The sequence below is a fragment of the Spea bombifrons genome, chromosome 2 (genome assembly GCF_027358695.1).
Source record: "Spea bombifrons isolate aSpeBom1 chromosome 2, aSpeBom1.2.pri, whole genome shotgun sequence".
NCBI lineage: Eukaryota > Metazoa > Chordata > Amphibia > Anura > Pelobatidae > Spea > Spea bombifrons.
In genome coordinates, this window is record NC_071088.1 from 38,381,318 (window position 1) to 38,406,186 (window position 24,869).

The following is a 24,869-nucleotide window of genomic DNA, read 5'->3' on the forward strand; positions in this document are numbered from 1 at the left end:
GGACTCCCAGGATGAGTGCCTGTATCCGGCCTACCCTGGTCGAGTACCCTGCAAGTGGGCAACCTGCCGTGTGCCCTGAAAGAGGGTTTCCTGAGTTGCGGCCAGCGACCCACTATGGACTCCCAGTATGAGTGCCTGCATCCGGGCTACCTTGGTCGAGTATTCTCCAAGTGGGCAACCTGCCGTGTGCCCTGCAAGTGGGCAACCTGTTGTCTGAACCTGAACCCGTGCCTGAACCGTGCCTGTGCTTGAACCTGTACCAGTCGTGTCTGCCCAGCAAGTGGGTTACCTGCCGTGTCTGCCTTGTCAAGTGGCTTATCTACCTTGCCTTCGTCTGGCTCTAAATGTCAGCTAGAGACTACTTCCTCAATCCTGTACAGTCATTCTGATTCCTGTTTTTGGAGGAGATTTGTCTACTAGCGGCAGTGCTGGTCATCGAAGGACTCCTACGTTTTTCGGACTCTGTATGCTGGTTCCTGGGTTGACTTGTTTCCTCCGTTCTCCCGTCTGAGGGCGGGCCCTCCTTCTATTGATGTTTCTGTTCGCGTCCGGAGGCCGCTCTTTTCGGAGGGGGATACTGTCACGGTCTGCCCAGGCTGCGGAGCTGCATATCTGTCCTGCTGTAGTTTCTCTGCTTTGCTTTGATCCATTCCTGGATTTCCTTTTGCTTTGTTCTATTTTCCATTCCTTGCTTCTGCTCCGGCTCTTTGCTTTAGCTCTGCTTCCTTTATTAGGTGTGCCCCACCTGTGTGTTCTGTTTGTCTCAGTCTGCAGTCTGCAGTCTAAGGTATGTCTCAGTGCTATGTGTTTGGTTTCCATGTGTGGTTTGTTTTGTATCTTTGTCTGCAGGGATTAGCGTTAGGACCCACCGTCATTGGAGTACTTTGGCGTAGTGGTGGGCTAAGCATACTATGGCCATATCATGTGACGGAATCTCCAATAGTTATCTTGTAGTCCTAGCTAGTTTCTGTATTCATGTTTGTCTGTCTCTTATGTACCTTTGCCCTTCTTCCTTGAATCATCTGAGGATTCCGGTTCCTCTCTCCTCTCCCCATGTCCCTGTTAATATGTCCTATCCTTGCTTATAGGAGAAGCGTCCGAGGGTTCCGGCTCCTCACTCCTTCCCCTGTGTTCCTTGCCTTCTTCCCTGTCCTTTGTTGTGCCCTGTAACATGTATGTCCTGTCTGGTTATGTTTATTCCTTGTCTTGTGCCTGTTTATATCTTTACGCTATTCATGTCATGTTTCTAGCCACTTCTCGTGTATATCCATATCATGTTTCTTGCCTGGTCTCCCTTTCTCTTGCTTGTTTTGTGTCTGCTACATTAACCCTTTGCTTAGCCTTCATTCTCCCAGCCTGCAGCATCCTGCTCGTGATCCATGTGATATGCTTCATGCCTGCTCCAGGGTGCCTGCAGGATTCGTTTGTTCTGGACTTCATCTGCTGCCATATCAGGGCCCTGGTGTTTGGCTGCACTACCTAGGTGCTCAACGCCTGGGCGAGTGTGGTCACCCTGCAACCAGGCCCTGCCCCAGACTCCGCTACTGCATCGTGACTCCTGCAAACAACAACCATCGGGCGCGCTGGGTCCTTCCAGCCACCAGCTTGGACCCAGTCTGTGACAAAAGTGTGTTTATTGGAGGATATTAAGACAGTGTGATGAGGGGAGAAATGGGTGGGACAATGGGATGGACCTGGGCCACGTAGATCGAAATGGAATGAGAGCCCAAGCTTTAAGCTTGTACCAAGATTTCTAATGGAGGCCCATGTAGAGTATCCTCTCATATCCAGCCATCGGTCGCACCTACATCTTCAGACTTACAGTGCCAGGGCCGCCTTGCCATCGCCAGTCTGGTCCTGACTAGACGTGCCACTTCAAGGTCAGTGGCCACTAAATTACCTGAGTGTGGACACCTCCTGGATAAAAGCAGGAAAAATAAGTGGGATACTATTTAATAAGTCCTCTGCCCAGTATGAAGTGATTTTACCAATCTGCAAGCAGATAGGACATAGAAGGAGGGAAATGTGGAGAAGATGACTGAAGCATGGTGCAGAGATTTGGTTATGAAATGTTAATATTTTGTAAAGAATGAAAGCATATTGATAAATGGATTTATTTTTGTATTTGAATTATCCTTCATTGTGGTTCTGCACAATATGTAATTACGCTATGTATATATACTTGTATGTATCTTTCAGGAAAATGACATCCGAGTGACAAGTCCCTGTAAGTGCCTAGGAAACTTCTTGACCTTCACGCCTGACAGAGCATAAAATTCCCTCAAGAGCTTTCTTGCAGAAGCCCTTTCATCATATGATGCTGTCCATATATGATCTATGATTACAGCTGTAACTTCTGAAGTTATATCACGAGTTGTCAGGATAACCGTAAGGTCACTAAGCTAACTAACATCTGACTGCTCACCTCAGGACTGAGGCTAATTAGCTGCATGAATTCAATCATTTAAGCTATAAAATTACAGAAGTTTCAATATTTTCTGAACTGCATTCTAATGCCAACTACTGCATAAAATATAAATGGCAAAATGATTATTCATTTGTAAAAATGGAAAAATTATATTTATTTTACAGTAGGTCATACACCCAGCTAAAGGTTGTTTTAGGTTATCTATGTATCTGCTTTGGTAGCAGATAACTGGTAGCTGCCTATTTGAAGCCTTAATAATATACCATAGGCAGTAGCTAATTACAATAAATCTTTGCTAGACATTTCATTTTTTTTAGCTAAAAGACTGGTGTCCAGTACAACAATTAGTGTCTACCAGGAAAAAAGAATAAGAGTTTAATTTACCATTTACAATGTGAATTACATTCAGCTGCCAAAAGAAATTTCTCTTTGTCTGACATTGTACTGACTTGAAACATACAGTATGTTGTGTTTTCTTTTTAAAATTTAACTTTTTCTTTAACTTCATTTAGCTTTTTTTTACATGGGACCAACGGGAAGATGCTGTAATCTCTTATGACCCACCCACTGTGAAATTGATAATTAAATTGATAGGGCTCAATAGACCACCTTACAATCATTAGCATGATAGACTTACAAGCAGTCCGCTAAAAGAATGCTGGTCTAGGAAACATGTCACAACACAAATAGTAGAATGAAATTCTATTTGCATGCAGTGTCTCCATCTTTGGTGATAATGACTGCAGTCTGGTGGCCTTAATGCGTATGACTGCAATGTGCATAACTGGGAACTTCTGGGCTTCGGCTACCCGGAGCCTTCCCTTGCGGGACGCGGCCAGGACTGCCCACTGACGTTAGTGGGCGGTCCCGCTGATGTCAGTGGGAGGTCCAGCTGACATCGGGGGCGTTCCCGCTGATGTCAGCTGGAAACACACCCATTTAAAGGGAAAATGGTCGGGGTGTGTCAAGACCCCACTCCCGTGACCCGGAGGATTCGGGTCTTGACCCGGGGAACTGTTGAAGCGGTGCTTCACCCGGCAATCTCTGGGCAAACCCGGAGAGTTCCCAGGTATGGCAATGTGGGGCTAAGCTTGCTGACGGGATGTCAATGCTGTCGTGCCTAATAACATCCATGCAGCACCGTGTAGCACCATGTATACCTCAGCATTATTGTGGGTCTGCTTGAAGTATTTGCATATTAAGGGAAAAATAAAATAAATGACATTGTGGCATGCTTGGGACCTAGAACGCTGCCCCTTTTTTTCAAATCCTACAGTCCAATACACGCAATAAATCTATGTGAACTTTTAGCAGCCATCTTGACTATGTTCTTGGGATCTGCAGGTCTATTCCTTCCTTCCTATTAAGTTATATCGGTTCCTGATTACCATTGATTGTTTCAAGCAAGCATTTGTCAAAGGGAACTGAGGTAAAGGCATTGCTCCAATTGATTAGATATGCTAGGTTTTTTTTGTCATATATATCAGATTCACAGAAGTTTCTTTTTTTAAACCATACAGCTACCAGCGCGTGTGTATCATGTGCATGGAGATGTGTTTGGCCTGCACAAGAAAATGGCTAACAGGGTGCGGAGGCAAATGCATTCGATGGGATACAAACAAACAAGAACAAGCTATATTTGTTATACTAATTTATTTTGTGGAAAATAATTCAGTTAAAAGCTACTAAAAGCTATTATTGTGATGGTTCCCCTTTAAATTCAGCTCTGTGTCAGCTGCTACACACATAGACAAAGGCAAATTGTACAAAGAGATGAAAATGTTAGTGTTCGTCCCCATAGCAATTATGCAAATGACCACTAATAGGCAATTACATATACATTTGTCATGTACTTAATTGTCAATATCATTCAATAATCTTTAAATGAGCATTTATTCATATGGTGCTAAATTGTGATTAGCAGCCTAAAGCTTCATTTATTAACATAGCTGTGTCTCAGCTAGAGGGTGGCATTAAGCTTATTTTAATACATCTGTGAATAGAGTCAATAATACCAAATGAAATCCATGGCAGTTGCACTAAAATGTGTTACACACACAGAAAAGCAACTATATGTAAATTTAATCCATGCACATAAAAGCAAAAGAGAAAAAAAAATAATTTAACATATTTTAGGCCTTTACCAAAGGGGAACAATTCATGAAAATTGCATGAGAAAATGAACTGCAGAGAAACAGATGGTAGGATGACAGGCGTAGCTATTCAATTTTAAATATGATGTTCTTCAGAGCTCAGTAAACTGACCAATGTCAATATCACTAAATAGAGAACATAAATAGTACAAAGTAAACATAGCCACAAAGAGGGATCTGGGGTTTCATCTCCCTTATTTCACTCATCATTTTGAAGGGCTGTCAGTAGCAACTTTCTCCAGCAAGAACAGCCAAGCTGGCCCTGTATAATGCATACTTAATGGGCATACCTGGGAACTCTCCAGGTTGGACCCAGGGATCTCCGGGTGAAACTCCTGTTCTATGGGTCAACACCCGAATCCATGGGGGGTGTTTCCTATGATGTCAGCGGGAAAGCGCCAACGACATCAGCGGGATCGCCCACCGACGTCATGGTATGTTAATCGGTGAGAAGACTTTGATTTAACTACAAATCATACAAGACCAGTCAAGCTAACTTGAGGAGGCCTTTCATAAAGTATAGCAGAGTCAGAACTCATGAAACACAACTCTCTTGCAAACTCTTTAGTGGACAGACTCCAAATTTACCACCTTAAAGATGATTCCTAAATAATTTATGGTTCAGTGTAATCAATAAACCTATGTGGTGGTGTTTATCAGAAAAAAACTCAACTCTCCCCTACTTTCCCTTACGAAAAATTACTGCAGTTTTTTGGACATGAAAAAACTTCAATACTGCACTTTTACTGCACATTTACTGCACTTTTACTGCAGTATTACTGCACATTTACTGCACATTTACTGCAGTATTACTGCACATTTACTGCAGTTTTTTTAAAATTGCAAACCTACAGTTGTACTTCAATGTACTGTAACTTTATTGCATTTGTACTTCCTTACAAAAATAACTGCAGTAAAACTGCAGAACAGTGAAGTACAAATGCAGTAAAAGTGCAGTAAATGTGCAGTAATACTGCAGTAAAAGTGCAGTATTGCAGTTTTTTCATGTCCAAAAAACTGCAGTATTACTTCAGAAAAAACTGCAGCAATTTTTCGTAAGGGTTTGTTCTGGGAATGCTTGTAAGCATTGGATGAGAGGACTTTAATTGGGAAAACTAGGCATTTAGGTAATTTTGTGCAATTGTGGCATCACTATGGAGATACAGAGTCCCTAGCATGTCAATCACTAATGTTGAGCAATGATAATTATTTGTGAGGCCTTATGTGAATTACACTAAGCATTAAGAAGGGCCAAGTATCACAAGTTTCTATTTTGAGAAGGGCTGAGGTGATCATTTATTATTCATAGTGAACGTGGCATGATGATATCACCCTAACATACTTACAAGTTACCTGATGTTGAATTGTGAGAGAACATGAGATCAGTGATTGTGGTAACCTGTATCTCCCTTTTGTGCCAATAATAAATGCAGAGGACAATCAATAGTAATTAGTTTCTTGGAGAACAGGCCCATAAAAAAGGACAAGCAACAGGGAGCTTTCATATTGTTAGTACAGATGAAGCTTTTCCATACTAGATCACATATGGCCCTATTCAAAGGTATCCAACGAGAAGTCAGATTAAGGGTTCTCAGGTGCGATCCAAAGAATGCCTTTTGTTATGCTATTAATTAGTAACATGTCATCATCATCATCAGGTATTATATACATTGCGCAGAATATACAGTATATATATATATATATATATATATATATATATACAATGTATTTTTTGGTTATATGTACACTACATAATATAAAAAAACATATAATCTCATATCATATCTCTAGACATGAACATCTATAAATTTAATTGTAAAAATCACAAAAAAAATCCTGCCAAGCCACAGCTCATTTCACAAGATTGTACGTGCAGTAGGGGTGAGCTTTTCAGGGTAAATCAATCTACCAACAAGTCTTTAATTCCTACATTACCACATTTCTATTAAAAAAAAATAATAATAATCTGTGTGTGATAAATTAGACCGCCTTCAGGACTAAGGCCTTCCATTAGGGTTCTAATTTTGTTGGAATTAGTTCAAGGAACACAAATTGTCATTGTTTGGCATTTCCATGTTATTTGCATTAATTATGCTGGCTGTATTTGTCCCAGACGTGTAGGAAATGTTATGAAGAGCCGAGAAGGCTGAAAGATGACAATAATATCAGATGCTTCTGCCTATTCATTTGAATCCTTATCTGATATGTGTGGCTTTTGTTCGAGTAATGGCAAGTGCTTGAAGTAGTAAGGTTTGTATTTATGCCTGAAAGCTCCTTTTATCAGAATTATGGATTGCTGAGAATTACCCCCGTCACAACGGTATAATTTTAGAAAAACTAAGTAGTTTATAGTATGATATTTATTAAAAAAATAAGATTTTTTTAAAGAAACATATAATCTTTTTACCATTCTAGTCTAGTATGGTGTATGTGGTTGACTGCAATGGCTGATGACTGTTTCCCTGATTGTCTATTGTGCCTGCCATGCAGAAGGCTTATTGTATACATCTTAGATGCACAGCCATACACTGCCTGGAATAAAAACAAAAAATAAAAAAATAAGTATTGGATTCCATCAATAAAGAATATATAGATTCTGGTGGTCTTGAGCCTTTAAATTTAGCAGCTTCCTTTTTTCTCTCTTTCATAAATATGTTTAAATTGCTAAATAAAGTGGCCATAAATAAAAATAAAACACATTTTTTTTATCAGAAAGTGTTTGTTGCTTTTGTTAAAAATGTCCTATTAGTGGGGATGGGACTAACCTTCCTTATAATGGACTTGTATATGATAGGGATAAACACATATGAGCCACATTTTGTCACAGAAACGTGAAACTAATGTATCTGGCCCCTATGTTCATTTTATATCCAAAGGTTTTCAAGTGTTTGTATCTTTTTATCATCTCATAAAGCATCAGGATTGACACTATCCCAGAATCTGGACTTCATTAGTCTATAACCAAGAAAAAAGGTATTTTGCTATTATACAGATAGCCTCTACATGCCTATATCTATCTATCTATCTATCTATCTATCTATCTATCTATCTATCTATCTATCTATCTATCTATCTATCTATCAAGGGAAATTATAGGTTATAAAAGTGTCTGATTTGGACTTTACTCCAGAGATACAAAGAGTTGCTTAATTGATTTGGTAGTCAGACAATACACATGAAAACAATGGTAAATGTTGTCTCTGCCTTTGGGTCTCATGCCCCTTAGAGGAAAGGAACAGATAATTACCCGTTTCACTTTCAATTAAAAAAAAATGAACATTTGGATGATATGAGGATTATAAATATGTTGTTATTGCCAGGGCCTGACTGGCAAGCAAGTAAACTGGGTAAATGCCCTTGGGTGCTGCAGCGTACCAGCCGCACGCTATATGTGCATAAAAACATAGCATGCGGACGCACATATCATCCATAGGCATCACCTACGCTAATGACTATGCCTGCTTGACTGCCTATCATACAGAACATTAAATGAAGTCCCTAAGCTGCAGAATGAAAAGTTCAGAATGGTCTTGCACAAAAATCCACACAATGTTAGCATGGTGTCAGGTGGAAGGTAAATAAACCTAACGGTGTTACATGACCAGGTTTATTGTTTTAGAACATTACATAGCACTAGCTAACACAATAGCAGCATTTTCGGCAGACACATGTGTCAATCTGCGTTGCTTCGTTTGGAGTAACTCTAACTGCTTTCCAAGGTAACTCCGGGAATCCAAAACCATCTCATAGGCGCCATCCCTTTAAAACAGAATACGTTTCCAGTGTGCATAATTAGAACTGTTAGAAAGAACTATCACGTGCATGAAGCTTCTAGGTTGGATGAGATCTGATTGCAGCGTATGTTGCTGTCATAGAGAGCTCACTTTACAGTGTATGGGTTTTACAGTGTAGGGATTCTTTAACATTATGTAGTCTGAGTAAGATACAATTACAGGGTTTGCATTGTGTAAACAAGGTTCCCGGTGCATTAAAAGTGCTGTTCCACCTACTCTGCTCAAAATAAACCTATGACAAAAGAAGCATTGATATTGCAGATATGATGGCTGCGCTTTAAACGGCCATGAAATACTAGTTGAATTATACTCGACTAATTATTTCTCAAGACACACATTTTTTCAGGCAATGCTTAATTCTATGCTGAGGTCATTTGACACTTGGCAATGGCAGAGACTTAATGAAATAATAATCATATTAAATATTGAAATAGTTAAAAGTTCTCCCTTGTTAACATGCTAGAGCACACTGTGAAACAGCATAGGTAAATTGACATTTATAGTAAATAGTGTTTTGCTCGTGGTGAGAGCGCCAAAGTGTAAGGATAATTTATACAATTTTGGTGTTTATAAAAAATAACATTGCAGTGTATATAACTGTTTTTGTTAGAAGGCAGGATAAGGTGGATCTTTGCAGTACAAGATGGGGTATGTAATGTTGGCTGCTGCCCTGGGACTTGGCTAAATAGGGGTGTCTACCAAGGCTATGAATGAAATGCTACAGTACAAGTAAGGGATGGGGCACTAATTTGGTACCATGTCTAGATTTCTAGAGATATGGCTGTCTTCATGACAGGGCAAAACAGCAGCTACTCTGGACAATGGGTCACATGTTTATGTCAATGAACATGACAAGCTTGTCCAAGGGGCAACATAGACATCAACAATTAAGACAAGTTATTGAGATTTAGAGGAAAGCTTTAGGAGCCAATAGAGGTTTAGCAGCCTACAAGCAAAGACTTTTAAATAAATCAAGACTGCCGTTTCATGGATATAATGAATACAATGCTCCCCATTTCTGTGCTTCCTGTAACATCTTAGAATAATATATATTTATGAAGCCAGTTGTTTACGTATAGGGGGTCACTGCCATAGGCAGCACCACCAGCCTTCCCCTAGGACCTATATCTCTGCCATAGGCTTCTCCCAGGGCAGCGCCACCAGCCTCCCCTTAGGACCTATATCTCTGCCATAGGCTTCTCCCAGGGCAGCACCACCAGCCTCCCCTTAGGACCTATATCTAGCAGAGATTTAGTGTCCTAACCAGCCAATTGGGTAAGTGGTGCACCAGACATCTGATGGCCCAAAGTTATTCTCATTGGACCTGTAGGGCTAGAGAAAATGCAACTGCACAAAGCATAACAATGTCACTGCAGTTCCGGGATCTTGAAAAAGGCAGACAAGACTATGTTTTTTTTCTAGAATTCTATCTTTCTGTATAAACCATGGCAGAAGATGGTAACGTGTAGGGAGAATACCATAGATAGCAATGCCATGTGAATGCAAGAGCCAATAATATAGTGAACCGTATAGTACTGTGAATGGCTTAATATGTCAGAATATAGTATAATGGGACTTCTTCATTTTCTTCCAAAAACTGTTGCAGGCCTGTAACACTAAATAATACTATAGTCACTGGATAATGACATGGGTGGTGATTCAGAAGAACACAGGCTATTGTTTCTTACACATATATATTTGCACCTCTAACATCTAATCTGTTACTCAGCGTTCTGCTATAACCAATTAGAAATTACTGAGATGGGACTGTGTTTCATCTATACATCTCTAAAAATAGCCCTGATCTTGTCAGTGCACAAGTAATTACCTCTTCACCTTTGCTAATGGAGGTTTCTCATTGCTTAACAAAAGGAAGTTGTTTATTAAACGTGATCATCCAGGGCCGGAAAGATATTTCTGAAATCTATTCTAAATAATTACACGTTTTCGCAACTAGCTTAGAAGAGTGCCTCGCATACACATTTAATGTTTCTTTCTCTAATTATATAGCAAATATTAAGTGTAAGCTTACAGCCTGATCTAAACTTATAGAACATTTAGAACATACTAGCCCACAAATGAAGTGGTCATCTGCTTTCTGCCATTGAAAAATAGGCCTCTGCGGCCAATGGACATTTGGAGTGTATCCTATGCAGCCAGCTCCACATAAAACCAAAAATGAGTATAAAAGTTGGTACAAAGGTATGGAACCCACCATTCGCTAAAATGGAGCGGGATACTTATGCTGTGCTGTGATACGTCGCCAGCTATAAAGGATAATGTAGCATCCCATTGTGAATGTAATTAAGAGGAACAATAATTGTCCCATGAGATTAAAGCGCCATGAGCCATCAATTCCTTTCATTTCAGCGGAAAGCTTACTGAGTTTCACCCGGTCTATCAGGCTAAAACACTCTTTGGGCCTCCAGGCATCTCTGGGTGGAGAAGAAATGTTTCGGCCCAAGCCTGCTGACTCTTCACCAACTCTAAGGTTAGCCCTTCCTCTATGCAAGGCTCAGCCTGCCACCGTGGGAAACATGGGTATCTTAAACTGCAGCACCTTAGTCTAGCTAGTTGATACTATAGCAGATAGCAGCATACCCCCCAACCCTTCTATTTTCCCCAGGACAATCCTAATTTTGTACCACTGAGATGCCCCGCCGTGTTACTTTTCCAGGCAGTGGGAACAAGGGCCAGATTAGTACTGTATATTGCAGAACCTCAACTGATTGGTACACCAAGCTGTTGAGTCGTTTGAGATTTTGGCAGTACAGATCTAAATCACAGCTTCCACATGGTCTCCTTGTGATGCAAGGAAGCTGTGCGCTAGGATATATATACAGTAAATATATATATAATGTTCATTTGTAAATGTCAATAAATTAATAGATATGTCAATATTCCGTAAAATCCGTAAAATCAACGGGGATAGAAAAAAATAAACCAACAATTTATTCTTCTTCCCTTCACAGCTGGAATATGCATATTAATAAATCCCTCTGTGACATAGTTGGAACCAAACCTTTCAGTATCTTTCTTGCAGACACAATTAGCACGTAGGTTGCTGGGCAACAGCACAGAAGTCAGAGGTGAAAGTAAAAAAAAAATCACAGATGAGATACTGAATTGAAGAAGAAGAAGAAAAAAAACCAATAAAGATCATCGGCAACCTTTAGTAATTAGAAATCCTTTGTTTAATGTGGATAAAAAAATAAAATTTTCTCGCTACGTCGGTGCAAAGTGTTTTTCCATCCATGCATAACATGGACGGCAAAAAGCCTGCAGGAAATAAAAAGACGTGACAGACGAACAGTCATTTGTGAATTATTTATGTAGATTAATGCAGAATGTATTATGTTTCTCATTTGGGTCTATAGACTTAAACTGGTATCGGGGAGCCTGGGGTAAAGGAGATAACTTTAAAAATAGCCCTTAAGACACTCGTACACAAATACTCTCAAACCATCACTTGCAAACGTAACCATTCCATAAAGATTTCGAGGTACGAAACCTCTGTTGGGTATATGCATCTTAACCTGTGTGTGGTGGTTATGGGTTGCCATGGAGACAGAATGCAGGGGTAAGAAAGAGTTAACTTGGAGACAGGCATATTTAAGGGGAGGCAGATAAAGGGGTCAAATGGTCGTAAAATAAGAAAGAAATCATACAATAATGTAATCTTAGGGTGACATTCCCCACTGAAACACTACAATGGGCTGATTGCTTGTGGAAACGCTACTATTATACTGATGTCATTTCTTCTTCAAACTTTCATCTTAAACATCTGTTTGCTTACCACAAAGTAGCATGATTAGGATTTAGCGTGTTTAGCGAGACTGGGATAATTTTACAGACCTAAACACATATAATAATATGCAGCTGCCAATACTATTCGCCGAAGAGGGAGTTTGCACGAGAGTTGAACCTGGTGAACGTCTCCTGCAAGAAGGCCTCAGTTGACACTTCGCAATGCTTAGTTTATGCTTCTTAAAATCCCCCTCGCTGATTTAGCTATGCATAAAAAAGAGTCCGCTCAATATAAGCTGGCAAGTTCCAATGTATGTACATAATACAAGTAGAGCTTTCAGAATGCTTTTGGACAAACTGGCCATTTTAGCAGGAGCCCAACCTATTCTAAGTACCTTTGTTAATGGCCTTGATGTAAGGGTAGATGAAAATAAGTACAGAATTTTTTTTTTTACAGAGTGCATTTAGCTGGCTATAATGGTAAGTTCTACGTAGAAAGCATTTTTCCTATTTTACATTACAAATACAACCGTTAGGCCCAAACATTACTTCTCACTGATGGTCAGGATACAGTAAAAGTCTTGGAAGAGATCATCGACAAAGTGGATTTGAACCCAATCAAATATCAGATTTATATGTTAATTCTCCCTCAAATTCAATTTTCCATTTGAAGTCACAAAAAGGCAGGGAAAAAGTATATTAGAATTGACCCCCATGTTTAACAATTCATAAACCCGATGTGCCTTCACATAAATGGTGGATTTTCTTGTCCGCTCAAAATCCTTGGAAATAAATGGAGAGGAAATGGAGTTTAATATGCATGGAATGGATTGATAACAAATGATGACTGCCCATCAGAATTTTAAAGATATTCAATATTTCCCTAAACCGTCATTCCAGGAATAAATATCCCCTCCTGCAGGAGGAATATGAATCTCAACCTGAGGGTTTAAACCTAAATAGTTGGAAAAATACAATTTACCATAGGATCAATTATAATGCAAATATGTAATTGCTACTTTCAGCCTTTTTTGGGGGAAAAAAGTCATTTTATGCAGTAAAATACACAGGCCTTTATTAACTTCAAATATGTGCTTTATTCTGCCGACTTTTGTTTGGTTGCAAGCTGAAACGTTCTAATATACAGTATGCTTGTTTGTATATTAACCCTTCCTGTACTTAGGGTATTTTGTGCCCCCAAAACCTGGAGGTTTTTTTTGTTTTGCATTTTTACCATGTTTTTAACTATGATTCATCTTTTGTTTTTTACTTACCCACTATATATATATATATATATATATATATATTATTATTATCTTTTATTTATATAGCACCTTATTTATTCATATAACAACCTATGCAGCGCTTAATACAATACATATATTCAAGGGGTATGACAAGACGAGAATTGACAGACTAAGCCAAACCGATACATTAGGTGGAGAGAGCCCTGCTTACAATTGGCTTTCATTTGATACCACTTTTATATGTATATTATAGTATGAATAATTCATTAAAAAGAAGCAATTTTTAGAAAATCTTCTTTGCAAACCTCCATTAATATGTTTAGAGATCCACTAGTGTGTTCAAGCTACCGTGGCCTTTCTCCAACAGACACTACAGCGCTTCTGCTGCAAGTCTTTGGGGGGAAGTTGGTAGAATTCTGTGCAGAAAATGCTTGGCAAAATTCTTGTGCTGCGGAAATGAAAGGTCAAGGGGCTGCTCAAACAGAAGACCTGTAATCATGTTCAGCTGTTATTGTAGGTGAATGTATTATTTCCTTGTGTCTGTCTTTTGATATAGTATGAATAAATTAAGCAAAACTATGGATTTCTAAACATGTTAATGGAGAGATTTACAATCAAGAGCTAGCTGCTGTGGTCCATGTGGTCCCACAGGCTGTGGTTTTTACAAAGAAAAAGGCTTTCAAATAAGTTGACACTTAAATAATAGTTGTCCGTGTACACATTATAGCCATACCTGTGAATATTCTAAATGAGCTGACCCTGAGACTCATGAAGTATTAACCCTCCAATAGCCCATTGCGAAGATTTTATTTAATGACTTGTCAAATATGTTAACCAAATGGTTCTAGTACAGCCCCCTCACTTAATTGAGCTACCTGCATTCAAGCAGAAGTATCATCCATAAGATACCAGTAGCACAAGCACAAATTGGGATACGGGTATAAGGCTATATTTTATTTTTTTTCTGCCTATTTCCCTAGTTAGGAAAACGTAAATCATCCCTAACTGCCCCAATTCCCTCCTATCCAAATCTGCCTTATAAAACAATAAAAAAAAGTATATATTGATCTACACAGCAGTGCACAGTACAAAACTGGCATCAAGCTATGGTGAGTGCTAGAAAGTGTGTGTTTGAGGCAATAATGGGGAATTATATTTGCAATAGTGGTGATATTAAAAAAATAAATTGTCTGGGACGAGCTGCAGAACACGACGTACCACTCTGCCTGTAAAACACTATTGCATAATACAAAATGGAGAATTATGGCTTCGGAACCACAGGCTGGTATTCATTGGTTCCCAAGGACTGCTTCCCAATGGATGTGAACACCGCATTATAAGATGGATAAGATTTGAAGCCCATCTATTTCATGGCGGCATAGAACGCCACAAAGGGAAAAAAGGGTTAACCTCCCAAAATAATGCCGGAACTGACAGCTTTTATGTCAGGCAGATAATTGGATGTAGCACGGCTGCTTCAAATATTTTTATGTTTCTGTTTTTACTCACATATAAGTCTGTGTTGCAGGTTCACACATTAAAATGGCTGTCAGCCAAAGATAAAACACAATTTTAATAATAGTAGTTACTAGATTATACCTCAAATATCATTTCCTACCAGAAATACAGTAAGGAAAAGAGGATGATGCTGCAAGGCTTGTTTACTAGGGAACATTTCTCTACATACACCTGCCTTGATATGGCCCACATCCAAGTGGTGAAGTATAGGCTATAGTAACATTAAAAGGATATCAGTAAACAGAGAAACATCTGATAAAACTGGCGAGAATAAAATATTTAACTGCACCAAAATGGGGCATTTTCGGGAATTTTTTTCCATCTCTTAAGACAGCCTATGATATAATGTAATCAACACCAATGCATGGAAAGACAGGCATAGAGGAAATATGCATGATTCTTTTTTTTTTTTAAGTCAGAGATGCTTCACTGTGAAGAAGTGAATGTGTGATTCAAATGTGTTTGATGATGAACCACAGTGGAAAACATGGCCCTGAAATCTTCTGAGGAACTCTCAAAGGGATATGACGCAGCTTCCATAGTTCCCAGGCTGGGCTGGATCTTCTAGCTCCTCCTCAGAGTGCTATGAGGAGGATCACTTAAGTCTTCAAGCAGGGGTGGGAGCAATAAGGCATTAAGATTTAATCTTCTGGAATCTGGCTCCACTAAAATCCATAGATTGATTTGACATTGCAGACATTGCTAAAAAAAAACACCTAAAAAATTTAAAAGGAATTATGTACAAAAGTAGATCCAGCACAAGCGCACGCAAGACTGCAATCGTGAGAAAAAATATAAAATAATAAAAAGGTGCCCATAGTAGGCCCCAGCCCCTCGGCTGGTATTATAAAAAAAATCCTTTAATCGCCTACCAGCCAAGAAGAGCCATGGAAGGTGAAACAAAGTAAAAAGCCATGTAGCATTCAGTGTGCTCTTGTGCCCTTGCCAGCAGTACCCTTGCCCAGTACAAACTGCAGAGCATGACCTAATTAGATGTTCAAGTGGCTTGAAAAGTACCTCAGGCTTCCAACTTCCTTCTAACCTTTGAAAAGGCCAGAGGACCAAAGCTTTCCCTCTCTCATAGGTACTTGCTAGATCTTAGCCAAAAGGCACATCAATCATTTGTTACAGTTCGGTAATTGGTACAATTTTTTTAGAACCCCTTCCATAGGGTTAGAAAGGGGCCACTGGAGCAAATGTCTACAATTGTTAATGCTAGTATTATCAAATAGTATGCAATACTTTGGTTTAGACCTAAAGATATTTATTTACTGGAAATAATAGAGCCTTTGATACAAAAGCAGTATCGTTGAATACTTTGCCTGACCTTGGCTTTGAGATTATGCTAAATAACAGCTCCCATAGTCCTTTTTAAAGTATAGGCTTATCTCAGTAACAAATACTAAATATTGCCATCTTGTCAGTTCACTTGATTTAACCTTCCTCAGTCTATATTTTGTATGACAACACTGAAAGAACAATAATTTCTGGGACCAATATAGCTGACAAACATCCTTTAAAAAATTCTTTCAATGTATCTGTGTGTAGCAATTTACGTTACATTTAATCAGAGAGTACAAATGTCTGCCTATCTAAACTGGAATCAGTGTATAGCATAACATACTCCATTCTTATTGAGAAAGACAAATGTCAAACTAGGTTTTCTAGTTATCTCTGACTTATAACCGTTAGCATTAATTCCAATCAAGTAGGGTGACGAAGTCCCATTCAGGTATAAATGCATTTATTTTTAAATCTATTGGATGAAATGAGTGCTGACAAAGCACAGTTCTTACAGAGCATTGTTATTCAGAGAACAGGGCCAGTTCTAGAAAAAAGATGCCAATCCATCTGTCAACATTTTGGCGTCAGTTATTTAATATTCCATTAAGCTCTCATCTCATTCTGCTTCTGGATGTGAATTCAAATATAATAAACACTAGAACAGGCAGAAGTATATTGGCATTTTCTCAATCTCTTTTTTACTGAATGCATCTGAATTGATGCCAGCTAGCACACATCTACACGTCACGCTCTCTGCTCTTCGCTCTTATGAGTATGGATATAATGTGTCTTTGACATATGAATTATGATTCCATCACTACAAGCTTTGGTTATCAGCGCACATGTACACCGGCCCCTTCATTTGGAGATTCGATTCCCTTACATAGAAAATTTGAATTTGACGTAAAATAAGAACCATTTGGCCCATCTAGTCTATGCCTTTTTTGTAATGTAAAGACTTCAACCATAATCAATCATTGATCTTGTCTTAGATTCAGGATATCCATATGCCCATCCCATGCATGCTCCCATGCATGCAAGTTCCTTCACTCCATTAGCCTCTACCACTTCCGTTGAGAATTGATTTGATTTATCTGCCAATGCCTCAGTAAAGTAAATCACCACTTAGTAATCTAAATGTTATTTACACACCTGGGAATTCTCTGGGTTTGACCAGAGTCTCAAGTTCTGCTTTTTCTTTTTTCGTCTGGCAGAGGAGCAGTGTTCGGCTGGGCACAATTCTCTCCAAGCTCAATACTGTCTGAGGCTAGCCCTGCCTCCACAGATGACCAGCCCCATCCATCAGAAAGCCACTTCTCCAAAAGAGAGAGATCTGGATTGTCTACCCTGGGAAGTTCCTACGTAGGGTTATACATTATTTACAAGTTCAAATACTCTTGTTGAGTTAGCTGTTCAAGGGCTTATAGAACAAAGTAAGGCATTCTGCAATTGACCTTGAGAGTCCTTTTGAAAAAATATAATCCTTTAAACAGTATTTCATGGTCCTCAGAGAAACAGTCTGCTTATATATATCGATGTGTTATTCTTAAATGCCAATTTGGCACCTTGTCTAGGGTCATCTGGAATTATTGAACTTTCTTTTATTATAATGTTCCTCAGTGTGGTTCTCTGCTGTACTCCGTGGACACATTTAGTATTTACAAAGTTCCAGCACATTATAGAAATGTAGTACAATGTAATGTATCCAGTCTCTCAAATTAGTGTTGTCTTCAGTAAAGTTTGAAGGCAGGACCTACTTTAAACTAATCCAATTTTATAAGCTAAATTTGGAGATAAAATGCTATTTCTCCCCATTCTCTCTAAAATGTAAACAGCGCCATTATTTTCCCCATTGTCCTCTTATCCTTTTGTATCAACCTTCTTCCCTATCATTAAAATGATAGAATACCAAAAGTGTTTCCCTACCACTTGCTATAGCCCAGTCTAGGCCTGTCTCTGGGTACATTACATAGGCGGGTAAAGTGTCTTCTCTTTGGTCATATTTGAGATCAACTATGTATAGAGAGGTAGTTTCTAGTTAAAATGCAATAAACAGGACACACAGGCCTGTTTTCACATGTAAACTATTTTTATCTCAGTAACAATCTGTAAAGTTTATGTAAACTTTTTCTTGTTTTAGTACAAAAGTACTAAACATAGGTTAGTAGTTATGAAGGATTCTGTTATCCACAAGCTGTCTTGTTATTTCATATAGTGTTAACAAAAATCAGGAATGGTTGCCTACCTGTAGAACTTTTTAATTAAGCTTAACTGCAGTCAGTTGAAAACAAATAATGTTTATCTACATAACCAGCAAAATGTCAAACTGTACCAAATTTAATTTGATCATATTAAGTGTTTACTGCATTGGCATTGTGTTCCTAGGGCACACAGAACTGAGGATAATTGAAACATCCTGGAATTAAAAAGTTTTCGTGCTAAATGTATTTTGTAGTCCAATTTGCATGGATTCTATGCTCCAAAAGCAGTGTCTCTGTGTGTGTGTGTGTGTCTCTTGATATATAAACTTAATGACTAAGTTTACTAACTTGTTGACACTCATATATTATATATTTTTTTTTCAATGTCAAGTTAGAGGTAAAAAATCATAAAAATGTTACCATAAAGAATTCATCTTTTACTAATTGGAATTTTGGAATTTTAACCGCAGTGCTCCTAAACTGAAGCAGGGTGTTCCGGCTCTTGTACAGGATTGTTCTTTCTTCACTAAGAAAGTGATTATTTACTTCATGTTTTATTATTTCGTATTATCCCTAGGGTATTTCCATTTCTAGCAAAAGTAGCCTTTTGTTCAGCTACCATTTTTGCACCATAAATTGAATGTTACAAAAAGCATTCCCAAAAGCAATTGTCCTTACTCCTAGATTCACTGTGCATATTGGGAAGTTTGTTGAGTGAGACTTTTCACGTCTGATATAGGTTTTTCTGGCTTTAAATGCAGATTATGCAATTATTTCCCCAACCTGAATGTCTTAGAAGAAAATAGCAAAGTATCAATTTAGGGAGGGAGGAAGTGGAAGAGACAGATATATATTTACAATTTTTGGATAAGTTTTATATTTTAAGAGTTTAATTACACTTTCATTAAAGAAATAAGACAATTTAAATGAAATAAGTAGTGAATAGCTAAACATCCAGAACAAATAAATTTCTTCATTGCACACAACATGGTTGAATATATTTCCCATAATGGCCTAAATTCAATGCTAGACAAAATTGTGAACAGAAAACCTATAGATAATTAAATACCTATTTATATGTTGCAGCCTTTGGAAGAGTGGGTATTCAATTACTAATAGGTATTCAGGTTTTCTCTAGCATTGAATCCAGCTCAATATATTAGACAAAAGCTACTGGGCTGTATTTATTGCTGAAGGAAAATCTATCACAAGTAATCCTCACACAGATGTCAGAGGGAAAGAATGAGAGTGATACATTTTATCTCATTTCACGAATCTGGGACAATATATCAGATTTTAATTTTATTTTTGCCATTGCAATCTATGCCAGGATTACTATTAACATATACTGTATGTGACAGACTTATGTCCAGCCTTGAATTTGGTTCATTATGTTTCACCTGCAGGATTTGCCTACCTGGTAACTTCCCAGGTTTGGTTTCCCATCAACCCCCCCCATCATGTGACCGTGGCTGAAATTGGGATAGTGGTTATCTAAATATAGGGGCGGTTGTGAGTCGAGAGTAGGGAGAAAGCTAGAAGATAGTAGGAGGAACCTATAGGTAACTGGGTATGATAAAACACTTCTTCTCTGATTAAAGATACTAAAACAGAGTCTCACAGCACCTTTGGCAAGGTCCCATTTATATCTGTTTAGTGAAAAAAATCATAAACACCCCACATGTTTCAAGAGTGGGTGTTTCAATATCTACCTAGAACTGCTTAGTGCAGAGACTTGACCTATCGCAAATGACTGGGACGGTTTGATGATTGTGACAGAACTACCTTGCTGGGCCAGACACAGCCCCCCCTGAACTATGCAGTCACATGAGTACTTGCCCACATTCAGCCTGGGCATTTGGGTCATGGTTCCTCCTGTGGGGGAAGTGTGGGGGGTCACTTGTAAAAATGTAGGTTGAAATGCACACAGACTATCTGCTCACACCATGGGAGGTCCCTTCCAGATGTTTCTGTGGATAAATATGCTATATTCTGTTGTGTGCATGCTGACTGGTGCTGGACGTGATTTAGGGGACAACAGGTGGATACATTTCTGGGAGTGGCTACAGCTCTCTTGGTGATATGTTCCATAGCATTGTACATTTTAACAAATACCTTCTTTACCCTTTAAGTAGTAATCTCAAACTTTCCATATTATAATCCGTTTTTTACATGACAATTGAACTGGGCAGAATAAGTTTCAGTATGTCGTTTGAATGGTTGTATTAATAAAGCCATGATTAGGAGTAATATATATTTTTTCTCATAACTGTTTCAAATGCTCATAGCACACACACACAGCCTCTGATCCTGTTGTTATCTTGGAAGGTCTGCTAAAATGACTAGAAAGGTATAGTTATTAGAGAAATCTATTAAATGCCTCATTAAAGGAACACAGTCTCATTATCTCATTTGGGTATCGACACTAATGTTTCTAACATGGCTTAGACTTTCCTCCAACGAATTACATACATTTACATAACATGTAGTCCTTATTTTGTGATACCTAAAAAAAACCCTTACCATTATGCAATTATACAGCCTGTATTTATTCGTACAAATAAGCCGAAATATAAAATAATAGCTAAATATTTGCTGAGCAACTACATAGAAAAGGAGTTAATCTTCTGAGAATTCACAGCTAGCAGTGAACCAGACAGGAGTAGGTCTCTAAAGACCTAGGGAAGACTGTAGTGAAATGTACTTAAAATCCATTGGGTTATGGTTGAATTGAAAGTGTATTTCAAGCCTTTTCCTGTTCTGTGTCACTAGCATAAATGAGTTTGCTGTAATACGTACCATTTGGAATTGCTAGCTATTATGTATTTAAGAATATTTTATAACCCTGTCACCTCCTGATCATATAGGAGGACCATTGAGAAACAAATTGTCAACAAAGGAAATATGTTTTCTTGTATTATTCCTTAATAGCAGAGGTAAACAAAGGTATCCCATTTTTTCTGTTCTGCTTCAGGCAAACTGTGGTCTATTTTTTTTTTTGAGTAACAATTTTATTTTGACACAGATTATGTTGCAGACAAGAAAAATTGTGGAGCCACATGCATGGTTTTTCAGTGGGCAAAGTAGGCTCCTGAATCCTCTTGAACACCCCAAAGGTCCCTCTCTTCGTAGGAAGAACTGTCTCTCCCTCAGGCTTTTTGGCCAGGGAGGGAAGAAAGTTTCACGTATCCCATTTGGAGTGTAGCCCCAGAAGTTGAAGATTCAGTGGTCCAGTGATCCATTATGGCCCTTACTTTGGCACATTTAGCACTGCTCCTCAGGCCTCAATAAATAATAAATGCTGTCTGGGGTGTTCTCTGATGTAGTAAGTCTAGATGATAATGTGACCTCCCTTGCCACCAACTAACCCAGAAATATATAAGTAGCAGAGCTGGACAAATCTATGTGCAGCATTTATGATCAACCATTATTTTTTAGGAGCTCAGAAGGCCCGTACCCATAAAGATCAATATATTCCCACAAAATGTGGGTATCAGTAGTAAAAGTGAAACCATGGCAACCTGACTCCTAGGATTAGCCCAGAACTGCTCAGTAGTGCAATAAACTTAAAAGAAATAGATTTAATATTGACTTGTTATAGAACTGAATGTTGTCCAACAGCATTTGTCTATTGTTTTCAGATTTCTTGTCATGAGGCTGATTTTTACATTTATTGTAAAAAGTACAATTTAACATTTAATAGGAAAACTATTATACCATAAGAAATAAGTAATTCTAAGTAGTATAATTTTCAATTAAATACAATCTTGCCACATGTATTTATTAAGATAAATTCTTCTCACTAAAAATAAGTCAAGTTTAGGTTTCATGGTGAAGGCTGCATTCTGGCCCATCCTCTACGGCATCCTTACTCAGAGATATTATATCTCAGCACAAAGCATAAGAGGCATGGCCACAAAGATACGTTCCAGGGTGGTTGTGCCCGGCCCTAGGATGGTGCATGCATGTAGTAAGTTAAATGCGTCAGAAGAATCTAGCACCACTTTACAAAGAAGCTTTCATTCAACTCAGGTTTCCACTATATAATATAGTTATCTAAAATCCAGTGAAACAATATTTTACAGTGATTGCTTTCTACCTCTAGAGATGCTTCCTTTTACCTAGATTTATGCAGCTAATTCACATGAGCTAGCCTAGATTGACAATATCACATATGTATATATCCTTGTGTAATGGGGCAAAGGAACCTAGGCTTCTACTGATTTTTCAGACTTTTTATTTTTTTTCCCCATAGATCACAGAAAAGGTTTGGTAAACTGGCCTAAAAGACACAAACATTTATCTGCATATCAAAAGTAATTTAAATATGAATTGTGCTAAGAGAATGTGGGAACAAACGATGCCATACAAACCTACATACTAAAAAAATGTATATAAATATATTTTTTTTAATGTGATATAAAAAATATGAATATATAGCACACAAATAAGAAAAATATATGTATGAAAGGGAATATTATAGAACTAGAAAATACGAATTCTATGAACCTTTAGAAGGTCATAACCCCTAAATTTGAAATACCCAAAGAAGGTCAACTGGTTTAAAGGGTGTTGGTAGAGATGTGGTTGAGGGCAATTACGTTTATAAACACGTTCTTCAGATTGGCAATCTGAGAGGTATGTTTGCAGTTATGATACCACCATTTGGCATTTTTGGATATAAATGGATTGGACCTCACCATGTTTATGAAGATGTATATTGGAATTATCACTTTTGAATTAGAACTAATCATATCTGGTGTGCAAAGTGATATCTGGCACATCAATAGATGGCCATGTGGGCTTGGAATGCCCTTTCAATTCTATTCCATACAGAAGCTCTATTAATTGTGTAGCCAAGCTGATATGACTCTGAAGAGAGCTGTTGAACATTTATTTTTTCTCGAAAGGCATTTATGTGATAAGGTACTATAATATACTTTATGCAGACTTTAGCCTTTTACTTGACTGCAAGGACTTTATGGAGATAAGGCAATTACTGGATGCCGGGCGCAGAATGATGTTCGAACCTGGAAACGGAATATCCATGTCTTATACCACTTATCTTGGCCCTACAGCTGTTGATTCAAGAGATCAGAATCCATCTCGAATAAATTTAAATTCTGTTTGTATTAGTCTCTATGTGATGAGAGCCTATTGAAAAGTCATCCTTTTCATTCATCTTCAATGAACCTGCAATAAAATTAAGGATGCTCTTTGTAAAATCTAATATTTAAAGTTTTTTATGGGAATATTGCTTCATCAAACGCTCTTCAGCATCCGATCGTAGATTAAGACTATGGGGTGATAATATCCCAATGATATACTGGCTTCTTTGGTTATTGTGCTATGCAACATAATAGAAAGTAAAATTGGAACATTAGGAAAAATGGTGATCATTATGTTTAACGTCAACAGATTAAATATTAATAAATCTCACTATAACCTTACAATGGATAAAATGCAATTTTCCATGTAGCCATATGACTAAAATTTACCTATCATTGCTCAATTCAATATGCATTAAATCACTTCAATAAGATAACTTTAGTTTAACTGCCTCTTGGTTTCATGAAATTCTTTTCTATGGATTTTCTCTGTGACTTCTGTGCAATTAGAAAGTGGCCAGGGGCTAAGATGGAAACATAGAAAAAATGATAAAAAAAGAAACAAAAAAATGGTTTGTTACTTAGGAGTTAGTTAACTTTTTTAAATAGGCCACATCTATATATTTTGACAAAAGATAGGGCTTTGCATATATGAAAAATCGAGAATGTTATTGTGTAATTATGATAATTTTATTGCAACACAGGTAGCTATATCTTCAAATCTGCATAAACGTCATTTGTCATTATCTACTTTTATATTTCTTACCCCATTTTTTCTTGAAACAAGGCTAGCTCCTGGGTTTCTTGCACTTTAAATTACCCATAACGTGTTTTTTTTTATATAAAATTTTTACTTTTGGGTACACCGCTTGTAACTTTACTTTTTCCAATAATAGTGGCTAGTTTTCTTTTTAGTTTGGATAAAACATATAAAGCAAATTTGCCTGCTTTTGAAAATTGAATATTTTCTTTATTTACACTGCTTTTGTCTGGCATGGAAATTCAGACCCAGAACAACAAAGGCCACTAATTGCAGATAATGCAGCATATAATTGCTACAAGTTTAATGACAGAGAAATGTATACAAAAAAGGAGATGTTAAAAATCTATTGAATTATTTTTAGCAAATAACCTTAAAGTAGTAGGAATATATGATACAGAGTTCTTAACAGAACCGACCATATCCGTCAATACGCTGGTTTTCACTTAGCTATAAACACCTTATTCAAAGCACCTATGTATATATGTACCCCAATGTAAAAAATCTTGAGGATCCACTGCCCTAATTAGTCTGTAACATCACTCACCATCTAATATATGTTCTTTATTATTCCAGCATTATTCCTATGTTTTAATAGCCTTGAGAATGACAACCCAACTCCCAATGTT

General features: G+C 37.9%; 1 protein-coding gene across 1 annotated transcript in view; it reads right to left on the reverse strand.

Moving 5' to 3' along the window:
- Positions 1-24,869, reverse strand: part of KCND3 (potassium voltage-gated channel subfamily D member 3) — a 187,606-nt gene that overhangs the window by 151,679 nt on the left and 11,058 nt on the right. The window lies entirely within an intron of this gene.